The 26,707-nt window shown below is 45.1% G+C and overlaps 1 protein-coding gene across 2 annotated transcripts in view; it reads right to left on the bottom strand.

The window, feature by feature from the left end:
- Window positions 1-26,707, bottom strand: part of OPN5 (opsin 5) — a 112,077-nt gene that overhangs the window by 64,928 nt on the left and 20,442 nt on the right. Inside the window, exon 1 of one of the 2 annotated variants that reach the window (XM_088467365.1) lies at window positions 18,479-18,528. The exons of the other annotated variant lie outside the window; for it this stretch is intronic. The gene's annotated coding sequence lies outside the window, so the exon portion shown is untranslated. Of the gene's footprint in view, window positions 1-18,478; window positions 18,529-26,707 lie in introns of those variants that run through there. 2 annotated transcript variants of the gene reach the window in all.

Genomic DNA, 26,707 nt, shown 5'->3' with positions numbered 1-26,707 from the left:
CCTACTCCTAACCCCCCCTTCCCCTAGCCTAAATCACCAAGTTCCCCCGGGAGACCTAAACCTAACCCGTCCCCCCGCGGCTGACCGCTTACTTTCGTTCGGTATGCCGGGCGTCGGTCTTCTGGCGTATGGTTAATGACAGGCGTCGAGTTTTCGACGCCAGTCATTAGTACCATGCCGGGATTAGAGAGTCTGGAAGCCGGCGGTCAGCATTTAGACCGTCGGCTTCCAGACTACATCCCTCCCTGATCACTGGGAACAGGGCCGTAACTAGGGGTATGCAAGTGGTGCCGCCACACAGAGCCCAGGGCCCGGTGGGCGGCACCTTCATTGCCCTATGGCAGCTGCATGTGGCGTGCAGGGCGCCTGGCTTCCGCAGCGCTCGCAGTGAGAACAGACCTTTTGAGGTTGGGTGGGGTGGGGGGGAGGTTAGGGTTAAGCACTAAGGGGGAGGGTTAGTTTTAGGCACTTACCGGGAGGGTAAGAGTAAGTGGTGGGGAGGGTTAGTATCAGAGTACAGGCAACAAGTGTTAGGGGGTAAATAGGACAAGGCAACACTACTTACTTGCAGCTGTCTGTATAGTGACAGCCGGCATCACAAGTGTCGGGATTATCATACCCATTCCCTTTGGGCAACTACTTCATTTTTTTCTCTCTTGATACATCGCCCCTTAAAGTCATAAAATCAGTGATACTTCTACAGTGTACAGCCGGTAAAAATGTATTTACATTTACATGAACATCTGTATTCATTCTGCGTGTAGAACATGCTGCTTTCTCACAAAATCGGCCCCAATATGTCTATGTGTCTCTGGTGAGGAAGTAAGATGCTATTTTCTCCTGGGGCGGGCAGTGGAACGTCTGAATAAGTCCTTGTTGCTTACTGTGCAGCATTGTGAAACATGACGGCCCCTAAATGAATACATGTATATATATATATATATATAATATTAAAGTGATATTCACTTCCAACTTTCTATTATGCGGTATAGAGAATGATCTTGTGATATTCCAGCTCCCGAATTGACCAATTTGTCCAAAGCTGGTTCAGGTTTTTGACGATGAGAAACTATGCAGTAAGTGAGTATTTCTTTGCATTAATATGGATGGATAGTATTTCTATATATTTATATGGATGGATAGTATTTCTATATATTTATATGGATGGATAGTATTTCTATATATTTATATGGGTATATATATATTTTATTACTGTTTAACTTTAATTATCTTTAGGAAACCTCTCAGTATACAACGTTATATTTATTATAACGTTATCTATATATATATATAATATATATATATGTGGCATCCACAGGACACTCTGGGCATCGCTGTACTTATGGATAGTATCAATCGTTTTGCCAATGTCTCTGGTAACCTAGCACGGTAACCCAAGTCTGTATGGAGGGGTAATATCATCTGTTGTCCTTCAGAGCGCATGGCCCTGTGGGTGGCACTGTCACCGCATCATGGCACCTGCTTGTGGCGTCTACGGGACACTCTGGGCATCGCTGTACTTATGGGAGCCAGAAGAGCAGCTGACAGCACCACCCCCTAGGCATGATGTCATGACATGACTTATTTAGGGGGCAGGGGTAGCACAAAGCCGTGTTACTGCACTGGGAACAAGAACGTTGTATACTAAGAGGTTTCCTAAAGATAATTAAAGTTAAACAGTAATAAAATATATATATTATCCATATAAATATATAGAAATACTATCCATCCATATAAATATATAGATAACGTTATAATAAATAATAATAATATATAGATAACGTTATAATAATAACGTCTCTCAATCCTTCTCTGGGTCAGTTTTTCTTGGCACAGCCATACTACAATGTATGTGAAACTAAAACAGCGTTGACATTAATACATTATATAGTTCTATATATTTATATGGAAGGATAGTGTTTCTATAGATTTATATGGATGGATAGTATTTCTATATATTTATATGGAAGGATAGTGTTTCTATATATTTATATGGAAGGATAGTGTTTCTATATATTTATATGGAAGGATAGTGTTTCTATATATTTATATGGAAGGATAGTGTTTCTATATATTTATATGGAAGGATAGTGTTTCTATATATTTATATGGAAGGACAGTGTTTCTATATATTTATATGGATGGATAGTGTTTCTATATATTTATATGGAAGGATAGTGTTTCTATATATTTATATGGAAGGATAGTGTTTCTATATATTTATATGGAAGGATAGTGTTTCTATATATTTATATGGAAGGATAGTGTTTCTATATATTTATATGGAAGGATAGTGTTTCTATATATTTATATGGAAGGATAGTGTTTCTATATATTTATATGGAAGGATAGTGTTTCTATATATTTATATGGATGGATAGTGTTTCTATATATTTATATGGATGGATAGTGTTTCTATATATTTATATGGAAGGATAGTGTTTCTATATATTTATATGGATGGATAGTGTTTCTATATATTTATATGGAAGGATAGTGTTTCTATATATTTATATGGAAGGATAGTATTTCTATATATTTATATGGAAGGATAGTGTTTCTATATATTTATATGGAAGGATAGTGTTTCTATATATTTATATGGAAGGATAGTGTTTCTATATATTTATATGGAAGGATAGTGTTTCTATATATTTATATGGAAGGATAGTGTTTCTATATATTTATATGGAAGGATAGTGTTTCTATATATTTATATGGAAGGATAGTGTTTCTATATATTTATATGGAAGGATAGTGTTTCTATATATTTATATGGAAGGATAGTGTTTCTATATATTTATATGGAAGGATAGTATTTCTATATATTTATATGGATGGATAGTATTTCTATATATTTATATGGAAGGATAGTATTTCTATATATTTATATGGATGGATAGTATTTCTATATATTTATATGGATGGATAGTATTTCTATATATTTATATGGATGGATAGTATTTCTATATATTTATATGGAAGGATAGTGTTTCTATATATTTATATGGAAGGATAGTGTTTCTATATATTTATATGGATGGATAGTATTTCTATATATTTATATGGAAGGATAGTGTTTCTATATATTTATATGGATGGATAGTATTTCTATATATTTATATGGATGGATAGTATTTCTATATATTTATATGGATGGATAAGGTTTCTGTGCATTAATATAAATGGATAGTATTTCTCTGCATTAATATGGATGGATAGTGTTTCTGTGCATTAACATGGACAATATTTCTAGGTCAGTGGATTACTTCACCCGTAGGACACAGGCCTAATAATTTAAATAACATGTTATTCTCATGTATTTATTTTGAAATTACTTTAAGTTATTCAAATGTCCTCATTATTAGTAGTAGAACTAGAATACTAATTATTTTGCAAAGAGATGTCGCAGGGCTGTTAATTCAATCCTTTAATTAAAACCCAATAGTCTTTCAGGAACCACAGAACAGAGATGTCATACTGACCTCTGGATGTTTTCTGTCACTTGTTATCTCTTAATCAATTTATTTAGAAATAGGATTAACAGAACAGTTGTTAGCGCTTGTCCAAGCCAGCAGACATCCTAATCAATCGTTCACAGTTCATTTGGCTGTGCCCAGTTTTCTATCAAGTTACAGGTGAAGGCGAGAGGCTTTTGTATGTAAAATAAATTATATTAGTCCTTCAATAAGTAATTGTGAGTAATGTTCCGTGCATAGCATACAGCGCAGAGCACCCAGTGAGATAAGGGCAGATCCTTGTCTGGGGAGGTTTCCGCAGAAGAGACATTTTGTCTTTAAGAAAATAAAATCTGACTGTGGGCCATATTCAATAATACCCCTTTTACACCAGAGCTAAATCCCGGGTTTGTGAAGGGTTAACCCGGGCAGCTCCCTGGTGTAAAAGGGGAGAGAGTTGCATTGCCGGGTCGAGTGACCCGGCAATCCAACCCAGGTAACTAGCAGGGTTTAACACGGGCGTAGCCCGTGAAACCCTGCTGTGAGAACAGCGTACTCCGGGTCACGATGACCTGGAGTGCGCTGCTAGCCGGCCGATTGGTCCGGCTTCAGTGGCGCTTGGAGATGACGTCATCTCCAAGCGACCACTTTCACTCCGCAAAAGCCGGGTCTATGCAGACCCGACTGCGGTGTGAGCGGTGCTGACTCGGGAATATCCCGAGTCGGCGCCTGCAAAATTCCGGGTCTGATCCGGATAGGAATTTTGTTCCAACTCCGTGTCAGACCCGGAATTTAGGTGGAAAAGGGGTATTAGACACAAAAAGCCTTCTCCACGAAAAAGTATAACTGATCACGACTTTTCACGTGGTCGGAATTTATCGCTGTTTTCAATTCCAGGCGGTTTTCGCCTACGCGGAAAGTCAATGCAATGTCACAGGCGAAAAAGATTCGCTTAAGAATAGCAGGGAAAAGAAGTGCAACATTTTTATTTTGGGGTGCAAAGGTGGAGAGAAAACTCCGAACCCTTGGGACAGTCCCCCAAAGGACAACAAATCCCAGGAAAAAAAAAACTTCAGAATGCCACAAAAAAGTATTTTAATTTTGGGGGCGAAAAAGCACAAAGTGGGGGGACAAGCATAAAAACTAACGAAATAGACTTCTTGGGGGTCTGCAAGCATGGGTCAGGTGTTATTAGGATTGCAGGTGCATGTCACAGGTGCGTTTCACGTTTTTTAAAACTTCACTTTAGGGACTATAAAAGATGCTGGCACTCATTTTCAGGTACCCCAAATGTGACAGGACACTTATTTTCACCCAAAATACTGCTTTATGCCATTCTTCACCACTTGTGCAAAGACGCTAATAAGAAGCTATTGAAACAACTTCAGTACCCCAAACAGCTTTATTAGGACTATTCGGGTACATCTACATTGATCCCCAATGTTAGTGCATCTTTTTGGGGGTTCCATTGAATATTGTGAATAGCGGAGACGCGCACGATAAGTTTCTGCATGCAAAACACGCGATGTCGGCGAAAAGTCAGGCTGGCGAAACTTTTTTTGCGGATGCAAAACTAATTGAATACGGCCCTATGTATGTAACCGGATTAGCCACTTCTCATGGAGCATTTGTGAGAGAGGGGGCTTGTGAATCATGAGGGGACATTTAATAAGGTGCGGGTTTTTAGAAGTGGAGATGTTTCCCATAGCAACCAATCAGCTTCTACTTAACATTTATCTAGCACCTTCAAGGAGATAGTACAGCGGTTTTCAACCAGTGTGCCGCGGCACACTAGTGTGCCGTGGCTGGTTGTGAAGTGTGCAGCGGGGCTGTCATAGCCACCGGGCACATTTTACTGTACTTCAGCATCCCGGGCCGCTGAGCTCCTCTGGGAGACTCAGGCGCGACCGGGTAGTGACCTGCAAAGATGCAGCAGCGTGACATCACAGGTCATGCACGCCGCGTTGTCCACTGCCCTCCAGCCCGCTCTGCCAGCCAACGCCCTGCGCCAATCAGCCAGCCCGCGCTCTGTCCAGGCAGGCTCTGCAGCCTGCCTGGAAGCCCGCCCGCACGCGATCCTGCTGCAGTGTGAGTGACAAGGGGGGAAGAAATGTGGGTTTTGTGGGGATCAGACATTTTTTTCTTCTTCGTGGGTACCAGCCATAGTTTATTTTTTCTTGGGAACCAGTCATGTCATTTTTTTTAGTGAGAACCAGCCATATGTTATCCAGCCATATATTTGCCTATTTAGTGGGGAACAATGTGTTTTGTTTTGTTTTTTGTTTCTGTGGGGCCAGCCATAGGTTTCTTTTTCTGTGGGGAGCAATTCTGTGGGGCACAATGTGGTATGGTTGTTTTTTTTTGTGGGGAGCAATGTGTTTTTTTTTTCTGTTAGGCCAGCCAATGGGATTGTTTTATTCTTGTGGGGGCCAATGTAGTGTGTTTTGTTCCTGTGGGAACTAATGTAGTGTGTTTTTTCATAGTCCGCGCACACCGCATCGCCGGATAGTGTGCCTTGGCAATTTTAAAATCTTGTGTAGTGTGCCGCGAGTTAAAAAAGGTTGAAAATCACTGAGATAGTAGCTAGAATCTGATTGGTTGCTATGGGCAACATCTCCACTTCTAAAAACTCACTTAAGTAAATATTCCCCATGATGTCTATTGGCTGTATATAAAATCTTGCACAACATTATTGGATAGTTTACATCCTAAACTCATAGCTGCAAGCAGTAATATAATGTATACAGAGTACAGTATCTTGTTTCACAACCTAGAAAGCTGGATAAAAACTCTGGCACCTAATCATTATACATCTGTGATGTCTCTTAATCCTTCTCTGGGTCAGTTTTTCTTGGCACAGCCATACCACAATGTATGTGAAACTAAAACAGCGTTGACATTAATACAGTGGACAGTTGTCAACAAATATACAGTAGGACAGTAATTGAGTGAAATGACAGTAGATATTGTAGAATAGCAAAAAAAAGAACAGATAACATGTCTCCTTATATTACCTTTCATTTCTTCATTAGAAGTACTGTCCATTTTACTGAAAATGGCCTTACGCTACTCACAAAGGGGGAGATGTATCAATCCTTGGAGAGAGACAAAGTGGAGAAATTGCCCAAAGCAACCAATCAGCTTCTAATACCCCTTTCAGACATATCGAGAATCCCGGGAATTTGGCCTGCCATGTAGCTGCGTATGTCTGAAAGGTACCTACCCGGGAACACGTTCCCGGGTAGCCGACCCTTCAATCGACCAGGGTTTGTCCCGGGACTACCCTATTCATGTCTGAATGGTGCTACCCGGGAATTTACTACTTCCAGGCTGCACCAAGCAGCTTTTACATAGAGTTGGCAGAGCAGAGCGTCCTATAGTACGCTCAGTGCTGCAGCTCACCACCACCCCCGCGCCGGTGGCTGTGTCGCTGTAGATGGAGTCAGTGACACAGGTCCCCAGCCGGATGCTGGGGACACCCACCTGCGCTGGAGACCGATGACTGGTCTCAGCAATAGCGGGCCACCCGTACTCCCGCTGGACCACCAGGGCTATATAAGAATTCAAACAAGTAATTAAATAATAACATTAAAAAAAAAAATGTAAAATGCAGCATTTTGATTGGCTGTCTTCCAGCAGCCCAATGATGACATCGATGACATCATCAGCGGCAGCCGGAGAGGGGATAGGCTAGGAGAAGCAGACTGAAGAGGAGAGGTAGGTAAGCAGAAAAACCCTACTCTTGTCTGAAAGGGGTCTACCTGGGAATTTCCCGGGTAGACACTGTAGTGTGAAAGGGGGGTCTCGACCAAATACCCGGGAATTTGCACAGAAGAACTTCCTGGGTCTGAGCAGGAAATTTCCTGGGTTGTATGTCTGAAAGGGGTATAACTCATTTAGCCTTTGAAATTAGAGACACTGATTGGCTAATTTAGGCAACTACACTTTAATCTCTACCTAAAGCTTGATACACCTCCTCCAAAGTCATAAAATCTGTGACTCTTCTACATTGTATGGGTGGTAAACCCATCTCAGAGACAAACCTGGAACTAAGCACTAATTAATACCCCTTTTCCACCTAAATTCCGGGTCTGACCCGGAGTTGGAACAAAGTTCCTATCCGGATCAGACCCGGAATTTTGCCGGCGCCGACTCGGGATATTCCCGAGTCAGCGCCGCTCACACCGCAGTCGGGTCTGCATAGACCCGGCTTTTGCGGAGTGAAAGTGGTCGCTTGGAGATGACATCATCTCCAAGCGCCACTGAAGCCGGACCAATCGGCCGGCTAGCAGCGCACTCCAGGTCATCGTGACCCGGAGTGCGCTGTTCTCACAGCAGGGTTTCATGGGCTACGCCCGTGTTAAACCCTTCTAGTTACCTAGGTTGGATTGCCGGGTCACTCGACCCGGCGATCCAACTCTCTGCCCTTTTACACCAGGGAGCTGCCCGGGTTAACCCTTCAAAAACCTGGGTTTTAGCTCCGGTGTAAAAGGGGTATTACTGACATTTTTTTTACGTATAGTTAACTAAATTTATGGCAATCATCTGTTTTTTGCATCTAATAATGTGATTCAGAGATATTAGTTATTATAATTACACGTTTTCTATGTAGCACTTTTCTACCAATAGGACTCAAAGTGCATTAAAATACAAGATGCAAAATAATCTTAGCAGAAAATAGAAGTAAGCATTTGGGATGAATTTTTTTAAGAATTAAAAGGGACATGTGAGAGTAAATAGGAGAGTCTCGTGTCTGTTTTTGAAGGATTCTAGAGTGGAGGCCTCTGGAACTGTGCGGGGAAGAGAGTTCCAGAGAGTTGGAGGCCCAAAGATAAATGCTTGACTCCCAAATGAAATAAGGGAGATTCTAGGTACTGGTAATAGTGCTTTATCTACAGATTGCAGTAATTGAGTGGGTCAGTAAGGAATCAGAGGCTGCTTCAAGTACCTTGGGTCCTGGTCAGAGGCGCTTTAAGAGAGAAGGGGGCCCGTGTGCAGGCTCCTATCGAGTCCCGTCCTGTCCGGAACCACAGTAGACTCTGGCATTGCACCAAAGTGTAATGCGCATGTGCAGGTCTCCGGGAACATGACTGCCTTCTTGGGACATCTCCACTGCATGACATTGTTGTAGCTCTGTAGCCAGTGCCAAGCCAACGGAGAGGTAAATAGGTTTTAAATGAGTGTGGGCCTTCCTGGACCCAGGGGCCCGTGTGCACCGCACACCTTGCACCCATTATAGATACGAGCCTGGCCCTGGGCTTGCAGAGCTTTAAAAGTCAGTAAGGCAATCTTGGACTACATTCTCCATCTTACAGGCAGCCAGGGAAGGGAGTAGAGAATGGGTGTTACTGTATGTGGCTGGAATGGGGCTGGTTGGTTAATAGCCTGGCAGATACATTTTGTACTAGCTGTAAGCGGTGCAATTATTTTGCTGGAAGACCAAGATAGAGGGCGTTGCAGTAGTCTAGACGTGATGATATAAATGCACGTAGGACTTTAAGTAGATCATCTGAGGTAATTAAGTGCTTAATTCTGGCTATGTCTCTCAGATGAAGATTTGATGTCAGGCCACTAACCAGAACAACACATATTCAGTGTTTTGTAATTTTGAATCCCCAAGCGTAAGCCCTGTTGGTTGGCTATGCTGTAGCCTTGTCCTGTGACCTATCATAAGGACCTCTGTTTTATCAGGGTTCAGTCGCAGCCAACTGGCATCATCCACTCCCGGAACTCAGCAGGAGAGAAAGTTGTGGAGTTGCAACTGTTGCGGAGCGTCAAGTCATAGTAAGCTCCGTCTAGGGACAGGAAGAGAATCTAAATCTTCATTATGCCAAATTTTAGGGATACCAGATCTGATTGCTTTGAGCCCGGATAGTTGAACAGTCCAATGAGCGCACCCACTGACAGACAGAGGACATTGGGCAACTGAACTTGCTAAATCAGGATTTGTCACAGGAACGGCGCAGGGATTTGGGCCCAGTTTGCTGTAAGACAACTACAGTAAATTGTCTAAAAAAATCACTGCTTGTGCCAACAACATAACCCAAAACATAATGGCTGTTGCTGCCAAATCCTGACTCAAATAAAGCTGGCATCATGCAGGAGCTATTGAGCGGTGATTTTTCCAGCCATAAAGAAAAGTTGGGTTCAACTGTTCCCATGCAGTACTAAGTGGAGTGTGGTATGCAATTTAGACACCACAATGTTGGCATGGTCTGAATTTCAACAATTAGGATGTCAACATGACATGATGACCAGGGCCGACCCGAGCCCAATTTTTTAGGTAAGCTATTATTATTTTTGGTGCCCCCAGCAGTACTGTTGCGCACATCCGAAAAAGATAAACGAATGAGGTAAGAGAGACAGCAAGAGCATGAGAGAGAGAGAGAAAGCGAGAGAGAGAGCGAGTCATTAGTGGCCACAAGGACATTGCAGGAGGCCGTTAGTGGCCGCAAGGACAGTGCAGGGGGCCGTTAGTGGCCGCAAGGACAGTGCAGGGGGCCGTTAGTGGCCGCAAGGACAGTGCAGGGGGCCGTTAGTGGCCGCAAGGACAGTGCAGGGGGCCGTTAGTGGCCGCAAGGACAGTGCAGGGGGCCGTTAGTGGCCGCAAGGACAGTGCAGGGGGCCGTTAGTGGCCGCAAGGACAGTGCAGGGGGCCGTTAGTGGCCGCAAGGACAGTGCAGGGGGCCGTTAGTGGCCGCAAGGACAGTGCAGGGGGCCGTTAGTGGCCGCAAGGACAGTGCAGGGGGCCGTTAGTGGCCGCAAGGACAGTGCAGGGGGCCGTTAGTGGCCGCAAGGACAGTGCAGGGGGCCGTTAGTGGCCGCAAGGACAGTGCAGGGGGCCGTTAGTGGCCGCAAGGACAGTGCAGGGGGCCGTTAGTGGCCGCAAGGACAGTGCAGGGGCCCGTTAGTGGCCGCAAGGACAGTGCAGGGGGCCGTTAGTGGCCGCAAGGACAGTGCAGGGGGCCGTTAGTGGCCGCAAGGACAGTGCAGGGGGCCATTAAGGACAGTGCAGGAGGCCGTTAGTGGCCGCAAGGACAGTGCAGGAGGCCGTTAGTGGCCGCAAGGACAGTGCAGGGGGCCGTTAGTGGCCGCAAGGACAGTGCAGGGGGCCGTTAGTGGCCGCAAGGACAGTGCAGGGGGCCGTTAGTGGCCGCAAGGACAGTGCAGGGGGCCGTTAGTGGCCGCAAGGACAGTGCAGGGGGCCGTTAGTGGCCGCAAGGACAGTGCAGAGGACTGCTAGTGGAAATAAGGACAGCACAGGGGACTGCTAGTGGAAATAAGGACAGTGCAGGAGGCTGTAGCTCTATCCACCCCATTGATAATCTGGCCCTGCAAGAATCTCAAAAGAATACAACAAAAAACAAAATAGCACCTGATAAAGAAATGTACTTTTAAAAATCAAAACACCACATCTGATATGGCAGATACAATAATTGTATCAGCACACCCTATATAAAAATATACATATGTATTTTAAAAATGTAGAATGAAAATTTATATACATATAATGCCCACACTGATCAAATGCATGTGGGCATCATACAGATACATGTAAAGTTCAGAAATATAATATAAAACTTTTATTACAGTTGCAACTTTAATCCTAACATTTCTCTTTCACTGCAGCAGGGGTGTTTTATATACAATTATATTATATTCCGAAACTTTACATGTTTTTGTATGATACCACTGCTTTAGCATAAAGACGCAGATGCCGGCTACGGCAAAATCCACAGCCGTGTCTACTTGCACCTCTAAACTAGGTCGAGGGTCTGCAATCAAAGCGCTATAGCTCATCTTTTATGCAACAATGACGTTGGTGTACTCACTTACCATAACTGACCAGGTCATGCATGATGCACTAGAGTGCTGGGATTTATTTTGGGGGGACGGTTGCTGGCGCCGGGGCACTATATGAATACAAAGGTCGCTGCACTACAGTTCGGAAGTAGAGATTATTTAAACTGCTGGTATCAAGATATCCTTTATGCCAGCTTCCGAACCAGTGTCTTTTCCTATCCTATCATGCAGTGACAGTTACACCAAGCTTTGTCTACCACACTGAGCCAATGTCTTGCTGCAGGTATGTGTGTTATACGGTATGTATTAGTAATTTATGGAGAATTAGGAGTAGAGGTGTCAGGATTTCTCCAGGAGAGTGCTCTACAGAACTAAAACTATCTGGATTATTGAATATATGTGATACTCAAGTAAGCAGGATCATTACACGCAGAAAATATTACAATATCTAACAACCTTCACCACAATAATGTTTTATACAATTTATTTAACTGGAAACTTGACTGGGTAGACTTGTTTTGCTTTGTAATATTACACTTATGCAGTTGTATTATCCCTATAATAAAACACTTCTATAGCAAAACATACTTCTTATACTTACAACCAATTTAAAGCATTACTTAATAACAGATCACAGTGTCATCAACATTTTACATAGAATAAGACAGTTAATATATTAACTTTAACCTTGGGGCCCCATAAAGTGAGATAAATCAGTTCAGTATGATGGAGCTCGGTGGGGCACTCGCCAGAACGTATTTCCTCCTTCTGGACTCTTTATCAGAGTTATGGAGCCTGCGATTTATATATGTTATACAGCACATACTGTGTTTGCTGAACTGTGCTGAAGTAAGGACTAAAGTGTCTTCGTTTTGCATAGAAATAGCTACAACACACTGATGTGATATCAGTTGTTACTTTGTAAACATCCCAGCATTAGCAACAAAGTTTCATTAGTACTGTGCTCCAGGAAGTCTCTGAGAATATTATTACTGGAAAGTTTGCTGGCTCAAAAGATGTTAATAAGATTCTGGTGCTGTTCCTTGGTCAGTGCTGAACACTATACCCTCTCTGTACTGACTGGGTACTTTCATTACACTGCCCGGTCCGGGCTCCTCCTATAAGGTGCAGCTATTAGCTCTGTGCGATCAGCTGACTGACTCTCTATAGTCTTTTCTGACACTCTCAGAGGAACTGTCTGTTACATTATGGCAGTAACTCCTCACTCGGTGGTAGTAACAACACTGTTATGGGAAGCGGCAAATCGTTGGGACTATGCTTTGTTCAGCTAAAGGGTTATACTGTCTCTGGCGTTGTCCCTCTCTAATATGGACTTGGGCTGTGTGTGGATTGTAATGCAGGGCTACCGACCTGTACCATACACTAATGCTGGCTCCAGCTGATAACTGAGGGCTGACAAGATGTCCTTTCTATCTGTAGCCATTGCTCTCCCCAACTGATTGGATACCTTCTTCTGCAGCCCACCGAGTGCCTGTCACGGGAGAAGCCCTCCGGTCACTGGGAAATACCACTGGGAATCCGGTGAAACACACACAACGTGCAGCTTTGCTCCCACTGGCAGTGACCTCACCACAGTGCAGCCACCAACTGCCGTTTTTCTCTAGTTCAAATCCTTGAGCCTCCTACAGTACTCACTCGTCCCCTAATGTCCACCACCACTGAAGGGGCAGTGCAAAAAGTCCCTGAACCTTAATGAAACCAGTTAAATCATGCCCTATATTAGACAATGGCAGGAGTCACATTAATACTTTACATTTTCATAGGGGCACATCAGCATTGAAAGGAAAACTGGGTATTGGTGGGGTGCCACATATATATTTACAGATTTTGTGGTTGGTGAACTGGTACATTGATTTTCTTTGTACACATATTTCCAAGTATACAATGCAACAAGGTACTAAACAACTCTTGTACTCTAGGGCTATTGTTCAGCAGGAACTCAGGGCTCAATTCAGACCCGCTCCCAAGATGCGTTTGCATGTAGCAGTCAGCTGTTAATATATGCAGGGCCGGCCTTCCCGTTAAGCCAAGTATGCAGCTGCGTACAGCGCCAAACTGTAAGGGCGCAGCCGGTATCACAATGCTGCTGCGCCACGTTCGGGGGAAGACTGCAGTCCCGGCTCCAGGAATCCCAGCTCCCGGACCTTGACTCAACTAGGAAGCCCGCCGAGGCCCACCCGCTCCTATCGCTACTCCCTCCAGCGGCGCTTGCCGCGTCCAATACAGACTTTGTTTAACATACCCACCGGCAGCAGCCAGCGGGCCATCCCCTGTGCTCAATAAAGTTTGTTTTGGACGTGGCTCGCATGATGACATCACGCGTCGCTGGAGGGAGTAGCGATAGGAGCGAGTGGGCCAAGGCGGTATGAAGTGGTGACAGGGCTGCGGGAGTCTGGATGTACAGGAAGGTGAAGGGGGCAGAAGAAGATGGAGGCTGGGCCAGAGGAAGGTGATGAGGACTGGGGGGCAGAAGGTGACAGGTCACAGAGACAGGTGAAGGGGGCAGAGGATAATGAAGGAGGCTAGAGGCAGAGGAAGGTGATGGGGCAGGAAGCAGAGGATGATGAGAGAGGTAGAGGAAGAGGTGATAGGGGTAGGAGGTGACGGGCTGGAAGCAGAGGAAGATGAAGGGGCAGAAGCAGATGAAGGAGGCTAGGGCAGAGGAAGGTGATGGGCAGAAGATGAAGGAGGCTGGGGCACTGTCATCAAGAAGACCTTGCACAAAAGACGGAAGACAAGAACTACAGCCTGAGAGACAAAGTGGTAAGTCATAGCGTATTTTTACTTTATTTAGGCTGGCATATACTTCAGTTTATATACATACATACATACAGTCAGGTCCATAAATATTGGGACATTGACAGAATTTTCAGATTTTGGCCTCTATTCACCACCACAATGGTTTTGAAATGAAACAAACAAGATGTGCTTTAACTGCAGACTTTCAGATTTAATTTGAGGGTAATTACATCCAAATCGGGTGAACGGAATTACAACAGTTTCAATATGTGCCTCCCACTTTTTAAGGGACCAAAAGTAATGGGACTATCAACTCAAAAGCTATTTCATGGACAGGTGTGGGCTATTCCCTCGTTATTTCATTATCAATTAAGCAGGTAAAAGGTCTGGAGTTGATTCTAGGTGTGACATTTGCATTTGGAATCAGTTGCTGTCAACTCTCAATATGAGATCCAAAGAGCTGTCACTATCAGTGAAGCAAGCCATCATTAGGCTGAAAAATCAAAACAAACCCATCAGAGAGATAGCAAAAACATTAGATGTGGCCAAATCAACTGTTTGGAACATTCTTAAAAAGAAAGAACGCACTGGAGAGCTCAGCAACAACAAAAGACCCGGAAGACCACGGAAAATAACTGTGGTGGATGACAGAAGAATTATTTCCCTGGTGAAGAAAAACCCCTTCACAACAGTTGGCCAAATCAAGAACACTCTCCAGGAGGTAGATGTATATGTGTCAAAGTCAACAATCAAGAGAAGACTTCACAAGAGTGAATATAGAGGGTTCACCACAAGATGCAAACCATTGGTGAGCCACAAAAACAGGAAGACCAGATTAGAGTTTGCCAAACAACATCTAAAAAAGCCATTACAGTTCTGGAACAACATCCTATGGACAGATGAGACAAAGATCAACTTGTACCAGAGTGATGGGAAGAGAAGAGAAGGAAAGGAACTGCTCATGATCCAAAACATTCCACCTCATCAGTGAAGCATGGTGGTGGTAGTGTCGTGGCGTGGGCATGTATGGCTGCCAATGGAACTGGTTCCCTTGTATTTATTGATGATGTGACTGCTGACAAAAGCAGCAGAATGAATTCTGAAGTGTTTCGGGCAATATTATATGCTCATATTCAGTCAAATGCTTCAGAACTCATTGGACGGCGCTTCACAGTGCAGATGGACAATGACCCGAAGCATACTGCAAAAGCAACCAAAGAGTTTTTTAAGGCTAAAAAGTGGAAAGTTATGCAATGGCCAAGTCAATCCCCTGACCTGAATCCGATTGAGCATGCATTTCACTTGATGAAGACAAAACTGAAGGGAAAATGCCCCAAGAAGAAGCAGGAACTGAAGACATTTGCAGTAGAGGCCTGGCAGAGCATCACCAGGGATGAAACCCAGCGTCTGGTGATGTCTATGCGTTCCAGACTTCAGGCTGTAATTGCCTGCAAAGGATTTGCAACAAAGTATTAGAAAGTGAAAGTTAGATTTAGGATTGTTTAGTTTGTCCCATTACTTTTGGCCCCTTAAAAAGTGGGAGGCGCATATAGAAACCGCTGTAATTCCTACAGCGTTCACCCGATTTGGATGTAATTACCCTCAAATTAAATCTGAAAGTCTGCAGTTAAAGCACATCTTGTTTGTTTCATTTCAAAGCCATTGTGGTGGTGAATAGAGGCCAAAATATGAAAATTCTGTCAATGTCCCAATATTTATGCACCTGACTGTATATATATATATATATTGGTAAATAGGCGTCACTCCAGAGACTTCTACCTCCGTGAACAAACGTTTTTTATTTTCAGTGTTTCGGGGTTACATTCCCTTCATCAGGATACACACACGCAGGACCGTTTCTAGGGGCAGGCAACCCGTGCAATCGCACGGGGCGCTCCGCCCTGACCAATGATCGCAAAATACGCGCTGCGCTACAGGCAGCGTGGGACTCAAACTTTAAAAATTATCGGGTCCTGCAACAGCGCTGTCAGCGTGTCCCTCACCAATCATCACGGCGGCAGTAACCTCGCATCCAATCGACGCCTTCCCTCCTCTCCTCCTGGGTGTCACATGACAGGAAGGGCCCTAGCTCTCCGCTCTATCCACTTGGCACTCACATCCGCTGCACTGACACTCCGGACGCCGGCTGAGACCTCCGTCCTTCACTTTTGCCCTCTACACTTCACGGTCGCTCTCCGGATGCCGCTCAAGATTAAGTTCTGTCTCCCTGTCACCCAGTGCTGTCACCCTCTCCCTGTTGTCACCGTCTTCCTGTCACCCAGTGCTATCACCCTCTCCATGTCATCATCCAGTGCTGTCACCCTCTCCCTGTCACCCAGTGCTGTCACCCTCTCCCTGAATATGTATCTTTGGATAAAATTGTAACTTAGCACCCAGGGTGGTCCTGCTGTATAAGGACTTCATACATATTCATGTGTTTTTTTTTTTGCAAGGCATAATTATTTTCACATTGGGGCTAATGTGTTTTTTTTTTTTTTTTATGCGTAGCCTATGGGGGTTATTCAATTAGATGCAGGGTTTCCCCCGTGACTAATTACGTAAAAAAATCCCCCTCTGTAGTTTACGCACAGGGTAAATCAAGTTGATTGACTCTCCCGACGCAGGTATTTAGCCTCGGACTAAACCCTGCAGCTAATTGGATTCCTTTTTTACTTTTCCCTTTACAAAGTTACGGTTTTGTCTAATGTACTTATGGGGATGAAAATATTATAATATTCATGTCAAGTCTTTACCTAGTTTATATTACTGAGCTGGTGAGGCAGCTTACAGTGCTTACCATTCCATTGTACCATTATTTTTGCCAATTCTCACGAATTATTTAATCTTCTGCAACATTTTAGAAACATGATGAAACTATGTAGAAAATCTATATAGGGCCTGATTCAGGCAAACTCTATGCCACAAATGTACAAAAAAATTTTCTGAGCTTAAACGCATGTCCTGAATTTGTTGCAGAGGCGTCACTAGTGTTGGTGTCACCCGGTGCTATAACTCATGGTGACACCCCCCCCACCAAAAAAAAATAAAATAAATTGATGCGCAGCTCCGCAAACTCTCCCCAAATACCAGTCCAACAGACACATTTACACAATGCCCCCAGTAGTGGTGTCCCGTATGTAGTGCCCACAGTAGTGGTGCCCCTTATGCAGTGCCCCTATGCAATGTCCCCAGTGGTAATGCCCCCTAATAGTGCCCCCAGCGGTAGTGGTAATGCCCCCTATAGTAGTGACCCCAGTATTAATGCCCTTAGTAGAAATGCCCCTAGTAGTAATGCCCCCATTAGTAGTGCCCCTAGTAGTAATGCCTTCAGTAGTAATGCCCCCTGTAGTTGTGCCATCAAAAGTAATGCTCCCTGTAGTAGTGCCCCCATTAGTAATGCCCCCTAATAGTGCCCACAATGGCAGTGGTAATGCCCCCTATAATATTACCCCCAGAAGTAATGACCCCTATTGTATTGTATAGAGTGTAACAGTGACTGCCAGATAATGCAGAGAGCGTCATGGTAACCACCAGATAATGCAGAGAGCGTCATGGTAACCGCCAGATAATGCATAGAGCGTCATGGTAACCGCCGGATAATGCAGAGAGCATCGTAGTAACCGCCAAATAATACAGAGAGCATCGTAGTAACCGCCAGATAATACAGAGAGCATCGTAGTAACCGCCAGATAATGCATCGTAGTAACCGCCAGATAATACAGATGGCATCGTAGTAACCGCCAGATAATGCATAGAGCGTCATGGTAACCGCCGGATAATGCAGAGAGCATCGTAGTAATCGCCAAATAATACAGAGAGCATCATAGTAACCGCCAGATAATACAGAGAGCATCGTAGTAACCGCCAGATAATGCATCGTAGTAACCGCCAGATAATACAGAGGGCATCGTAGTAACCGCCAGATAATGCAGAGAGCGTCATGGTAACCGCCAGATAATACAGAGAGCATCGTAGTAACCGCCAGATAATACAGAGAGCATCGTAGTAACCGCCAGATAATACAGAGAGCATCGCAGTAGCCGCCAGATAATACAGAGAGCATCGCAGTAACCGCCAGATAATACAGAGAGCATCGCAGTAACCGCCAGATAATACAGAGAGCATCGCAGTAACCGCCAGATAATACAGACAGCATCGTAGTAACCGCCAGATAATACAGAGAGCATCGCAGTAACCGCCAGATAATACAGAGAGCATCGCAGTAACCGCCAGATAATACAGAGAGCATCGCAGTAACCGCCAGATAATACAGACAGCATCGTAGTAACCGCCAGATAATGCAGAGACCATCATTGACCCACATATAACCCATAACATGAATACACCCCTTATACACACAGAAACACAATGAGTATACCCACGCACATACATTAATACACCATCTCCAGCATAGACACTCTCTCCTCACTGAATTATTTACATCCCATTACACCTACTGTATACATTAGAGCATAGTCACTGTGCTGGCTGCATGCTGTCTCCCAGTTCCTTCTCATCCTCTCTGACTGGGAGGTCAGAGGGTCACGCTGGGAAGAAGCAGGGACAGTGTACAAACTACTTGTCAGTATTCAAGTGTAATCAACAGTATTTGAATACACTTGTAAACTGGCAAATGTTTTGTAGACTGTCCCTGCCTGCTCCCAGCGTGATGATCTGTAAGGCAGGGAGTGAGCTGATTCACTGAAGAGAGGAGGAGCAGGAGCTCAGCTGCCATGATCCACCCCGGCGGCGGCTTCAGTCAGGCTGATCGTCTTACACTGACAGCAGGTAATCAGCCCCGTGCCTCTAGCGCTCCTCCCCCCCCCACATGTAGGGGACTGTATGAAGAGCACAGCCGCACTCGCCACTTACTGTATAGTAGGCTGCCGCTGGCTGTCTCAGTGTGACAGGCGCAGCGGCAGCCGGCAGAATTAAAAGCTGTCTCAGCAGCTGCTGCAGGGAGAGCGCCTCTCCAGCCTGGCGTCTCCCTGCAGTGCAGGCTCTGCTGAGCGGAGGGCGGGGATGAGTCAGATTTTGGTGTCACCCCCTTGGAGGGTGACACTCGGTGCGGCCCGCACCCACCGCACCCCCCTTGTGACGCCACTGATTTGTTGGTACAGAGTTGCAGACTCACAACAACAAAAATGTAAGAGGCATTTGTGGATGGTGACTGGGATGGTAACGGAAGGGGGGTGCCTAAAAAGAGGCAATGAGATTTTGCGTCTTATGGTAGTGTCGGGGACGTGTCACTGAAAGCAAAGACGCTGAAACCGTTCACATAGGAGGTCATAATGACATCGCTAAGGGCCTCATTTATCAATGAGTTTTATCATTCACAGGGGTCTATTTACTAAGCAGTGTTAGGAGACAAAGTGAAAGGAGGTACCAGCCAATCCAATATATTCCTTGGGTCCTTGTATGGTTTATCACCCACAGTGCAACCTTCGTAGTGCGCCCACCATGGCTGCCTCACCTGGTACACTCGTGGATGGGATGAAAAATACATGGACCTGACTATTATGTTGGGACCCTACTCCTAGCATCAGGACGCTGCAACAGGGGCAGAACTATGGGAGACAATGGAGGCACCTGCCGCCGGGCTTCGGCTCTGAAGGGTTATCTTCTCCATTGTCCACAACATATTCACCCCATTTAGGGCTGTAACTATGTACCCGGAGCGTACCGCCACGGCCGCCCAATATATGGCACCTCTTCCCGGCACCTAAGAAGTCACCATACAATGGAGAGCTGCATGTCAAAGGGAATCAGTCGGGAAGCCGAAGGATGTAATCCCGACCGCTGGCTTCCCGACTGTCTAATCCCGGCAAGGCACTAATGACAGGCGTTGAAATCCTGACGCCTGTCATTAGACCTACGCCGGGAGCCCGACTAACCGATCAAAGGTAAGCCGGGTACAGACAGCCACGGGGGGGGTTTAGGTTGGGGGCTCCCGGGGGGGATTTAGGATTAGGCACCCCCCCGGGAGGTTAGGATTAGGCTAGGGAAAGGGGGTGTTAGGGTTAGGCACCTCCGGGGGGGGAGGTTAGGGTCAGGCATCCCCCGGAGGACTTAGGTTTAGGATGCGGGGAAGGGGGGGGGTTAGGTTTAGCCACTTAGAGGGGGGCTAGGCACTTGGGGGAGAGATTAGGTTTAGGCACCCCTAAGGGAGGGTTAGGGGGTAGAATTAGGATAGTTAGTACTTACCTTAGGACGATCAGGATTTCCTCCTCTGTTGGGCTGCCGCTGTCGGGATTTGAACCGCCGGCCATTCTATGTCAGACCATCAGCTGCTGCCTTTGTCTATCTATAGCCTGTCTGCATGCGAATTGCTACATTACAGTGTCGGGGGGGGGGCACCAAATTATAACTTGCCTCCGGGTGGCTGAGATGAATTTACGCCACTGCGCTGCAACCACCCATTTTGTGTCATCTCTTCTAGGCGTAACCTATTCCACCCAGGGTAATCCTACGTAGTGCGCCCAAGATGGCTGCCTCATGTGGTACCTTTTGTGGGTGGAATATATAACCCATGTAAGTTGTTTCCCAAAATGTCTGCACCAACCCTGCAATATGCTTATTGTGCTCTCTAGGTTTTGGTTGATTTTAATTATCTCTGTGTGGTTTTCTATGTTTTTGCAACACCAAATCCTTGTACAATGTACCATGTTTTCTGAAGTCTGTAAAGTGACTTTGAGTCCTATGGGAGAAAAGCGCTATATAAATAAAATTATTATTATTATCACTAACCTGAGGTGTCACGGCATTGTACCTGTAGTGCAGTAAGAAGACTCAGCCTGACAGCTGAGATAGGTGATGGCTTTTGAAATGAAGTTCGGACTCCAGTGGTGCCCAGCGGCCGCCCCATCACCTGAAGGTGTCAGCCTGAGGTAACTGAGCTGAGTACAGCGGCGTATATAGGCATTCAGATATAATCACAGCAAAATGTCCATTCAGCCATGAGATAAAAGTAATCCAGGAACAAATCTACTCCCCAGGGATTTTACAGCCCACTTTATTGTAATTGCAGTAGTTTGCTGAGCCAAAAGGAACTTGCTATATATGATCCCGCATTCAAGACTCATTAAGTGCACCATCAAAAGAATACCCATGGGTGGGAAAATGTGGAAGGCACAAGTACTTCTAACATAAAAAGCTTGTGTATAGGCATTCGTTATAGATAGTGTGTGTATAGGCATTCGTTATAGATAGTAGGTGTATAGGCATTCGTTATAGATAGTGTGTGTATAGGCATTCGTTATAGATAGTGTGTGTATAGGCATTCGTTATAGATAGTAGGTGTATAGGCATTCGTTATAGATAGTAGGTGTATAGGCATTCGTTATAGATAGTAGGTGTATAGGCATTCGTTATAGATAGTAGGTGTATAGGCATTCGTTATAGATAGTAGGTGTATAGGCATTCGTTATAGATAGTAGGTGTATAGGCATTCGTTATAGATAGTAGGTGTATAGGCATTCGTTATAGATAGTGTGTGTATAGGCATTCGTTATAGATAGTGTGTGTATAGGCATTCGTTATAGATAGTAGGTGTATAGGCATTCGTTATAGATAGTAGGTGTATAGGCATTCGTTATAGATAGTAGGTGTATAGGCATTCGTTATAGATAGTAGGTGTATAGGCATTCGTTATAGATAGTAGGTGTATAGGCATTCGTTATAGATAGTAGGTGTATAGGCATTCGTTATAGATAGTAGGTGTATAGGCATTCGTTATAGATAGTAGGTGTATAGGCATTCGTTATAGATAGTAGGTGTATAGGCATTCGTTATAGATAGTAGGTGTATAGGCATTCGTTATAGATAGTAGGTGTATAGGCATTCGTTATAGATAGTAGGTGTATAGGCATTCGTTATAGATAGTAGGTGTATAGGCATTCGTTATAGATAGTAGGTGTATAGGCATTCGTTATAGATAGTAGGTGTATAGGCATTCGTTATAGATAGTGTGTGTATAGGCATTCGTTATAGATAGTGTGTGTATAGGCATTCGTTATAGATAGTGTGTGTATAGGCATTCGTTATAGATAGTGTGTGTATAGGCATTCGTTATAGATAGTAGGTGTATAGGCATTCGTTATAGATAGTAGGTGTATAGGCATTCGTTATAGATAGTAGGTGTATAGGCATTCGTTATAGATAGTGTGTGTATAGGCATTCGTTATAGATAGTAGGTGTATAGGCATTCGTTATAGATAGTAGGTGTATAGGCATTCGTTATAGATAGTAGGTGTATAGGCATTCGTTATAGATAGTAGGTGTATAGGCATTCGTTATAGATAGTAGGTGTATAGGCATTCGTTATAGATAGTAGGTGTATAGGCATTCGTTATAGATAGTGTGTGTATAGCAGGGGTGAGCGGGTTCGGATTTCTGAAATCCGAACCCCCCCGAGCCCCCCCGATCCGAGTCAGGCTCGACTTTTCCCGCCTGACTCGGATCTGAAATCGAGGCAAAACGTCATCATCCCGCCTTCCGGGTCTCGCGGGTTTTGGATCCTATATAAGGTACCCGCGTTGGCGCCATTTTCTCACTCGGCTGTGGACAGTGAAGAGGGAGGGTGGGAGTTAGGGCTGGCTGGGCTGTGTAGTGTAGTGTAGTGTAGTGCAGTGTTGTGCTGTGCTGCTGTTGTCCATAGGGGCTGTGTCCACTACTTCAAAGTCCATAGGGGCTGGCTGGACTGTGTTGTGCAGTCAGTTGTCCATAAGGGCTGTGTCCACTCCAAAGTCCTGTGCAGTGTCCCAGTCCTAAAGGGGTGCTGTAGTGTTGTCCAGGGGGTGCTCTGTCTGTCAGGGGTGCTCCCCCCAAGTGCAAAAAAAAAAATATATATTTTTTCTGTGTTTGTGAATTGTGTGCACTGTGGCTGCACGTGCATCAACAAAGGAGCAGCGCCAAGCGTGCGCCTGTGTCCCATAAATAAAGGGCCGGCTGGATTGACCGCTAAAGGGTGCTGTAACCCCCAAAGGGCACTCCAAACAAAATAAAAAATAAAATTTTTTTGTGTTTGTGAATTGTGTGCGCAGCAGCCGCACGTGCATCAACAAAGTAGTGCCAAGCGTGCGCCTGTGTCATAAGTAAAGGGCCGGCTGGCTTGTCTGTTAAAGGGTGCTGTAACCCCCAAAGTACACTCCAAACAAAAATAAAAAAATATTTTCTGTGTTTGTGTGCGCCTTAGCCGCACGTATATATCAATATAACATAAATGGAGGACCAAACTTTCTCCGATAAAAATAAAATAGGGAAAGATCAAGAACCACTTCCTCCTAGTGCTGTTGCTGCTGCTGGGAGTTGTTCATCATCCCAGAGAGGAAGTGGGAACCCCACTACTTTTACTAAACAATTGACTCTCCATCAGTCCCTAGCGAGGAGGATGAAGTACGACAGCAGTCATCCTGAAGCAAAACGTATAACTGAGGCCTTGACTGCTATGTTGGTGTTAGACGTGCGTCCGGTATCCGCCATTAGTGCAGTGGAATTTAGACAATTGATGGAGGTAGTGTGTCCCCGGTTCCAAATCCCGTCTAGATTCCACCTGCATCCTCAAAGCAGCAGCGACAAGAGTGCGTCTGTCTGTTAAAGGGTGGTGTAACCCCCAAAGTGCGCTCCACAAAAAATAACAAATTCTTCTTTTTTTTTCTGTCTTTGTGAATTGTGTGGGCTGTAGCCGCACCTGCATCCTTAAAGCAGCAGCGACAAGCGTGCGTCTGTCTGTTAAAGGGTGGTGTTACCCCCAAAGTGCGCTCCAACAAAATAAAATCTTTTTTTCTGTGTTTGTGTGTGAAATGTATGCGCAGTAGCCGCACCTGCATCCTCAAAGCAGCAGCGACAAGTGTGCGTCTGTCTGTTAAAGGGTGGTGTAACCCTCAAAGTGCGCTCCACAAAAAATAAAAAATTCTTCTTTTTTTTTCTGTCTTTGTGAATTGTGTGGGCTGTAGCCGCACCTGCATCCTCAAAGCAGCAGTGACAAGCATGCGTCTGTCTGTTAAAGGATTACATCGGTGACAGCATCCAAGTAGGCATGTCAGACAGTCCGTACCTGTACTGGCAGGAAAAAGAAGCAATTTGGAGGTCCCTGTACAAACTGGCTCTATTTTACCTGAGTTGCCCCCCCTCCAGTGTGTACTCCGAAAGAGTGTTTAGTGCAGCCGGGAACCTTGTCAGCGAAAGGCGTAGGAGGTTGCTTCCACAAAATGTGGAGAAGATGTTCATAAAATGAATTATCAACTCTTCCAGGGAGAACAGCCTCCAGAACGTACAGAGGGACCTGTGGTTGTGGATTCCAGCGGGGAAGAATTAATACTCTGTGAGGATGAGGATGGACTCAACACTGAAGAGGGTGAGGAATCGGTGGATGAGGATGACATCTTGCCTCCGTAGAGCCAGTTTGTGCAGGGACAGATTAATTGCCAGCTTGTTTTGTGGGGGCCCAAACGAACCAATCATTTCAGCCACAGTCGTGTGGCAGACCCTGGTACTGAAATGTTTGGTTTGTTAAAGTGTGCATGTCCTGTTTATACAACATAAGGGCGCGTGGGTGGGCCCAAGGACAATTCCATCTTGCACCTCTTTTTTTTCTTTGAATTATGTACTGTTTGGGGCCTAGTTTTTCAAACTGCCATCCTGTCTGCCACTGCAGTGCCACTCCTAGATGGACCACGTGTTTGTGCCGCCCACTCGTATCTCTTAGCATAGTCATCCAGCTACCTCGATGCAACCTTTTGGACATAAAAACACTATTGTGAGGTGTGAGGTGTTCAGAATAGACTGGAAATTAGTGGAAATTAAGGTTATTGAGGTTAATAATAGCATAGGAGCAGAAAAACACACAAATTCTGTGATTTTAGCTGTTTTTATGCTTTTTTAAAAAAAAATGCAGATCCAAAACACAAAACCCAGAACCCAAAACACGGAAGGGTGGTTTTGGCAAAACCAATCCAGATCCAAAACACGAAGAAAGATCCAGATCCAAAACCAAAACACAAAAAGTGGCCGGTGCACACCCCTAGTGTATAGGCATTCATTATAGATAGCATGTGTATAGGCATTTGTTATAGATAGTGTGTGTATAGGCATTCGTTATAGATAGTGTATGTGTGTATAGGCATTTGTTATAGATAGTGTGTGTATAGGCATTTGTTATAGATAGTGTGTGTATAGAAATGTAAGTTTAGATCATTGAGGTGGCCTTACTCTAGCAATAGTAGGGTAGAGTTTTTGAGCTAAGATATATGTGCTGATGTATTGACATGTTCTCTTCATTATAAGTATTTATGAATTGGAATGTTATAGTCTTTAGGTAAGCCTTTGAGAGTCGTGTTCTAGAGGAAGAGAACCAGATAAATAAAAAAGTGCTTTGAAAAATTGTATCTTTATTGAGTGTTAAAGGACAAAATGAAATCCTTACCTCTCCATCCGAGCGGCGCTCAGACACGACCGCGGCAGAATCAGCCCGATAACCTCCTAGGCTAGACACAAATAATACATTTCTAACAGCTAGTGTCTCATTTATGGTGACTTCTTCAGTCGAGAAATGTACAGAAACCAACAGAAGGATAACATACAGAAATTAGAGGCAGGCACAGAGGTGGTGGATTGAGATTATTAGTAAAGATGATTGTTAACTGGGCCACACATTACACAAATATTGTTTCAACCGGCCAAGTACAGTAGTTAATTGATAATCTTGTAAGGTGTGGTAGCAAACTATGAGGCTAATTCAGAGATGTGTGTTAACCCGCGGGTTAGCGCATATCTCCGAATGTGCTGTTCTACACCGGCGCAGGATTAGTGATGGACATCGATGGTGGATGTTTGCCGACCACCAATGTTTTTCTTCCGATATTAGTGTTTTTATCATTCGATGGCAGCATTCCGATGCTGCCATCGAATGGTAATCATTCAATGGAGTTCTGATGGGGTCTTATTTTCTTTCATTCTTAAAAGCTATGCTTCCCTGGCTGCTGTGTGCTCTGGGCCTGATTCAGACCCACTCGCAAGCGATATGCGTTCGCAAGCGGGTTGATGGTGACCCAGTGCGCATGCGCACGTCGGAGCCGGCTCCGTCGTGCGCATGCGCGAGACCCGGATAGCAATGGGAAAGCCATCGCTCCAGGTCTCATACCAAAGGGGGCGTACTGTCGATGTTGAGTGACAGCTCGCCCCCTTTGGTGGACGGCCGGGGGAGTGGCTGCCCAGACGGAGGCGTTCCCATGCGAACGCCTACCGTCTGGGGCCGGCCCCACTGACATCACAAGTGATGTCAGTGGGAGTGCTTTTGGCTCTGTTTGAGCCGAAAGCACTCTTGGGCTTGCGGCAACGAGACCCTACCACAAGGGTCTCGTCGCAAGCCTGATGGTCACGATGAACTTGACCGTCGCGACCATCATCATGGCCGCTCGCTATAGCTGTGGGTGGTCACCCACAGCTATGCGAGCGGCCAGGAGGCCGTTCTGAAAAACCAGAGGGCTGGCCCCGATTCAGAGCGAGCGCTCTGTCAGAGCGTCCGGCTCTGAATCAGGCCCTGTGTCTCTACATGTGATAGTCTATATGGCTCATGCTGCCGGGTTCGTTGGTGGCTGTCTCAGACGTGACCCTCAGTTCCTCCCTCACTCCCCTCTATGATAGCTCTGATTGGCTCGCATTGTCTCAGAGAGCCAATCAGTGTGCAG

Source organism: Taudactylus pleione, unplaced genomic scaffold (genome assembly GCF_031769625.1).
Source record: "Taudactylus pleione unplaced genomic scaffold, aTauple2 ptg000070l, whole genome shotgun sequence".
Taxonomy (NCBI): Eukaryota; Metazoa; Chordata; class Amphibia; order Anura; family Myobatrachidae; genus Taudactylus; species Taudactylus pleione.
This window is presented reverse-complemented; position numbering and strand designations above follow the sequence as displayed.